Below are 6,363 nucleotides of genomic sequence, written 5' to 3'. Positions count from 1 at the left end.
AGATGTTTATGGACACATATAGATCATACCATTTTATCAACAGTAGGAAAACATTTTAAAAATATTTTTCATCCCCTTTATCCTTTCAACCACAAATGCTTGTTTCCCCCATAGCATACACTCTGCACCACTAGAGGCCTCTTAAATCCACTGTTTCTTTCTCCATAGTGTACTCTCTCTTTGGCCTATATAACACATTGACCTTTCTGATCCTAACTTCTTCACATTCTTGCTTTTTTTTTTGCAAACTTTTCTGTTTCCTTCCTATAAATATATCACCACAAGCAGCTCTACTGCATCTTAAAGAATCCATCCATTAGCTGCCTATTTTTTTAAAAAAAATCAAATTTCCAAGATGGTTGTATCCTACATGTTACACCCTCTGTCTCTTCTCCATCACATAGCTCTCTTTCTTAGCCACCCCCTGTTCTTTATCTTTCCTTATTCCACATATCTGTATTTACCCTCTCATAGCGCTCTTTTACCTAATAGTGTTTTTCTCTGCATTAGCACAGTTCTCTTGTAATTAATCAGTTTTTTTCCCCAGCTTGCCATTTAAATTGATAGTATGTCGAGAAGTAACACTCCAGCAGATCTCACACTTTCAACTTAAAGTAAGATTTTCTACAAAGAAAGAGTGGTCTACAAATCAATGGAATTTCCTCAGGGATGTGGTAACACATGATGCTAGGGCATGCCATGAGACTGAAGGGCCAAAATCTGAAATCATGGATCATGTAATGTTTGTTTGTTTATTTATTTATTTAGACCCTACCTAGATCTTTTTTCCCTGCCCTTCTCAACTCCCTAGGGAGGACTCAGGACGGCTTCCAGCTGGCACATATTTGATGCCTACAATTAAACACAATAAAATACACAACAAGTTAATACAATAAAATCTACTAGAAAAGAAGCCAGCCTGGTGGCCATCGTTTCACCGAGTTCTATAATTAGTGATTCTATTCAGCTTATCATAATCCGTTTCCAAAGCTCTTGTCGTCATTGCCCTTGTCAGTCTGCCAGATTACCCAAAGGCCTGGTACCATATCCATGTTTTTAATTTCCTTCTAAAAGAGAGGAGGGATGATGATGATGATCTAATTTCCCCCGAGAGTGAATTCCACAGGCGGGGGGCCACCACTGAGAAGGCCCTGTCCCTCGTCCCTGCCAGTCTCATTTGTGACAAGGATGGGGCCGAGAGCAGGGCCTCTCCAGAAGATCTTAAATTCCTAGGTGGGATGTAGAAGGAGATATGTTCAGAAAGGTATGCTGTGCCAGAGCCGTATAGGGTTTTATAGGTCAAGACCAGCACTTTGAATTGTGCTCGGAACTGGATCGGCAGCCAGTGGAGCTGACATAGCAGAGGGGTGGTATGCTCCCTGCATGACGCTCCGGTGAGTTTTCTAGCTGACACCCGTTGGACTAGTTGAAGTATCTGAACAGTCTTCAGAGACAACCCCATTTAGAGCACGTTGCAGTAATGTTAAAGGGGGTAGATCCTATTAAGGTCAACAAGTGTAGTAAATGAGTATTAACCATAGTTGCTCAAGGAATGTCATTGAAATAACAAACACCAAGACCCATAAACATTTGAAAGATTTCACTGGCTGGAAATCGGTTTTCCAGGTTCTTAGTGAAACTAAACATACAGAGAGACAGAATTTTCCAAGATCTGTGTAGTTCTGAGAGTTTCAAGCCAAATAAACTATGCTTTGAGAATAAGAAAAAAGAATAGTCTACATTAGCTGTGGGCTCTGTCTAGCTAGCTAGCTAGCTAGCTATTTGTCCTAAATCTTTCTCCTTACCTTTTTATGCCTGAAACATAAGTTCAAAATATATGTTAAGCAAAATCTGAGTTTATGGAGCAATATAGAGATGAGAGCCAGCGTGATATAGTGGTTTGTATATTATAACCTTATCAGATTAGGGACCTCATCATACTAGAGCTGGTTTCTGCCTTCTGCAGAATTCTGGGGCTTTTAATTTAGGGAGGGACCTTTAAACTGCTTAGCCTGACAGGTCTTGGGTCTCACTAAACCACAAATCCAAGAATTCTGCAGGAGGCAGAAATCAGATATAAAGTGGATCCATGCTCTGGTGTGACGAGGCTGGAAGGCAGAGAACCATCTTCTCCCCATTTCTCTGTGCTGCTGGCATGGAGTTCCCTGGAGTCCAACACATGATGCAGCGAAACTTCTGGTGGGACTCTGTGGGGCTATATGCCAGCAGCATTGTGGCAGTGGAGAGAAATGGAGCCTAGAGGAATTGAGTGTACACCCAACTTTTCATAGAAAAAACACAGAGGAGCTGAAGAGGAAGTGAGGGACAGCGGGCAAAATTCATAGGAAGCTATACCCCGAACTCAGATGGTAGGAACTGCAGTATGATGGTTCCCTATGCTGCCTCACGATTTCCCTCACTGCCACTTGCTTTACAATGGGCCATCTGATGAGGTATGTAGATTACAACTCTGGAGGCTAGAGCTAAAAATCCCACTTAACCATGGAAACCTACTGGGTGATCTTGGGGGCAAATCACACTTTCTCAGCTTTAGAGGAAGGAAAAGACAACTCTCCCTCCAAACAACTCTTACCAAGGAACCCTTGTGATAGACCTGCCTTAGATTTGCTGTAAGTCTGAAATGGCATACAACAGCAATAGTGTTGGCAGAAAGGCAGTTGAAATAACTCATTTGCCTATCTTCCCTTCATCTCCTTCAAAACCAAGAAAGACAGCCTGCAAATAATGTGTGTCTGTGTTGTGCTTAACACATTCAGCTATCTGAAGCAAGAATAACAGCTATTTCTTTGTGCTGTCAGCATTATCTTGGTTTTGGACCCTCACCTGTATGCTCACTGAAACCATCCATGCTATACCATATTTCATACCAGGCTAGAAAAGAACTGATAAATTAAGATCAGATATAGCAGAGATACATTTGTCTGCTTAAGGTGGTGCTGGAAATGGTCTACATCCCCAAACTATTAAGTTCAGAGTGCTTTTAGATTCATTGTTGTTCTCAGATCCAGAGACAGTTAAAGACACCTTTTATCATTAGCTCATACCAGTCATGACTCTACCTGGATAGAGATAGCTTTTCAACAGCTATTCACACCCTTTTGAATTATGGAAATATATTATATGGTGGGTTGCCTTTGACAATAGTTCAGGAAACAGGAAAGCTAGATTGTTAGCTAAGACTGACTGGTGCAATCTGATTATGCTAGTACTTTTCTATGTGCTGTGACCACCAGTTATCAGAAGCAATGCAGAGACCATTAAAAACTTTAAAGCTTTGAGTTACCCAAAGAACTGTATCCTCCCTGATTTAGCCCTTCACCCTAAACAAGGCATGCCTGAAGTCTATTCCGGAGGCCAATTGTGGTCCCTGTTTAAATTTCTGCTGGTCATCTCTCTCCAGGCCTCCCTCCCTCCCTCCCTCCCTTCCTTCTTTCTTCTCTTCATTCTTTCCTTCCTTCTTGGGGATTAGGGCCCTGGAAAAGGTGGGTTCCTTGGGAAGAGAGAAAGAGAAAGCTTCACCTTCTCCTTGGGTGGCTCCGGCTTCAGGCATCCTGTCCTAGCAGCCTCTTCTCTCTCTCTCTCTCTCGCTCTTTCTTCCCTCATATTTTTTTCTTTATTTCTTGGCTCCCCAGGGCTTCCAAATTTCCCTGCTGGCCCCAGGTGCTCATTGCTGCTGTCTCCACCACTACTTCTGCTGCAAGGCTGGGAGGGGTAGGCCCTGGAAGTCAAGTACCTGCCTGGATTCCCTCCCTTCCTCCCTTCCTTCTCCACTCCACTTTCATCCCATGTCACCAGCCCACATTTTTTTTAAAAAAACCTGCCCTTTACTGTGGCTCTTCCCTTGCGAAGAAAAGGGAAGAGCCAGGCAGCAACTACAAGCTCCTCTTGCCACAATTAAAACTTTCTCAAAATATGGCCATGCAGTCACTGCTGAAAAACCTCCACCGGACACTGAGGCAGTATATGTCACTGTCTGAAATGACTTGAAGGCACGCAACAACAATCCTAATTAACTTGACTCTCTCATCAGCCAAAAGCAGGTGCACACTTCCCATTAAAGACTGGTATGTTTATATTGGTTAAAATTATTCTTTGCTCATTTTTTTCCAAACTATAGCCTGCCCCCCCCCCACCCCCAACAGGCTGAGGGACCATGAACTGGTCTTTGGTTAAAAAAGTTTGGACACTCCTGCCATAAACCATTTAGACCCTACCTAGATCCTAATGCCATTGGCCTGGGCTCTTTTCCAGGCATCCCCATCAAATGCAGCAAAGAGGGTTTGCTAAATGGAAGAGAGCTTTTTCAGTAGTTAAATTCAATTTATGGAATGTGTTCCTCAGTATGTTGGTAATTCTGTCAATAATAATAATGATTTTGCCATTTTGTGTCCCCTGACTATTACAATCAAGGATAAAAATGTGTTAGAAGTATGAGCTGAAATGTATAACAGATAGGAAAATGTTAAAAGTGTAAACTTGAAGTTTGAATGCTGAAAGTCAGCCAAATCAATATATAGATAGGATGCAAATGCTTTCTGGGAAAAAAAATATAGAAAAGGGAAATGGCATTGATTTTTGACAGAATTGAAATCTGAGAGATGGAACCCCAGAGGACTCAAAAATAAGTGGCTTCCAAATACCATGCAGAGAACTACCACATAAGGGTAGGAGGAAGTATAAAGGTCTCTTGCTGCTTGCACTTTCCAGAGGAATTAAACTCTTCCCCTTCTTGAATGAAAGAATAGTTAAATTATGTGAAAAAACTATATAAATGAGGAATGAGGAATTGGTGTCATGTACTGTATGTGAATATACTACCATATTGAGCTATATTGAAAAGTATCTCTGCACTGTATTTTGTTAGAGGCTAAATGTTTCACAAATAATACAATGTATTAGAAATGCTGGAAAGCTAACTAATACTTCAGGATATGTGGAACCCATCTTCATTGGTAGGTAAAGTATTACTTATATGCCTCTGCATTGATGTTCCTCATCACGTTAATGTACTAAAGATGCTATATGTTTTAGAAAATGAAATGTCTATAAACGCAAAGTACTTCGATTTTGTAATATCTGTGAAAGAAAATATGCCTATCATATCTATGTGATGTGATAATTCCACAACCAATGGTGTGGAGCTACATAAGTTAATTATTTTACTTAAATTAGTAGGAGGTCACACATTCTCCTTTTATATCATTTCCTGAAATTTCAAAGCTTAAGATATTATTTAAAACAATATTGAAGTTGATCTGCTTAGTGCTTACTAGACTATTGTTTACATCTTTGTTTTCATCCCTGATGATAAGGAACTTGGTTGATAAGCATCACACAAAAATCCTTCAATACCCCAAAGCAGGAGTTCCCAATCTTTTTGACTTATGAAGCCCTTCTTAGGTCCCTTCCACACAGCTGTATAAATCACACTGAAATGGATTATATGGCAGTGTGGACTCAGATAATCCAGTTCAAAGCAGATATTGCAGATTATCTGCCTTGATATTCTAGGTTACATGGCCATGTGGAAGAGCCCTTAGAATCAGTTTCTGTGGCAGAGCCCTTTAGGCCTACCCTCTGTGTTTAGGAGTAGTGTTATGGGGGGAAGAAGAGGGGATAGATAGTAAGGGAATGTAAAGTAAAGAGATATCTTGTGCAATGTCCATGTAATGAAATTGTGTTCTAAAAACTTTGAAATTTACCATAGTATCTCAATTTATTCTCAGCTACCATCAATACAAATGATATTGTCAAAACTTGGTCATACATAAAAATTATTCCAAAGTTCAGTAAATCAAACCATTTGCAATACAACTGAACTAGAGTGCTCTGTAGTACAACAGGAGGCCTAATTAAGACATAAGATAAAATAACATAGAAATGTTTAATGGGACAACTGTGGTTGCAAATTTTTACACAGTGGCAGATTCAACTTGGCAAATTTTCATTCAGAATGTGATTTCCAGTTTTCTTATTTTGTTTCTACTTTTTGCTTCTTATCCTTTAATTTAATTGAATTCATCTTATTTTTCTGGAGTGCCCATGGAGCCCCTGGGAAGTGTACGTGGGACCCTTAGGGTTCCATGGAGCACAGGTTAGGAATCACTGCCAAGAAATAACATAGGAGTGGGATAACCATAGCCTGTTTCACTAGGATTCCCTGACACCTATGTTATGAAGGCTTCAAGATTGTTTAAGCTTCCCAAGCATTTTAGGAAATATTCTAGTGCTTCTAGTCTTGCATTTTTTTTCTTTGATGTCAGTTTTGCTGTGTGTTTCTGATTTGGTGCAATGATTGTACACTCTGTCCTTGTATTGTGCTCTTTTCCCCCCTGCCATTTT

The sequence above is a fragment of the Anolis sagrei genome, chromosome 3 (genome assembly GCF_037176765.1).
Source record: "Anolis sagrei isolate rAnoSag1 chromosome 3, rAnoSag1.mat, whole genome shotgun sequence".
Classification (NCBI taxonomy): Eukaryota; Metazoa; Chordata; class Lepidosauria; order Squamata; family Dactyloidae; genus Anolis; species Anolis sagrei.
Note: the sequence above shows the minus strand (reverse complement) of the source record.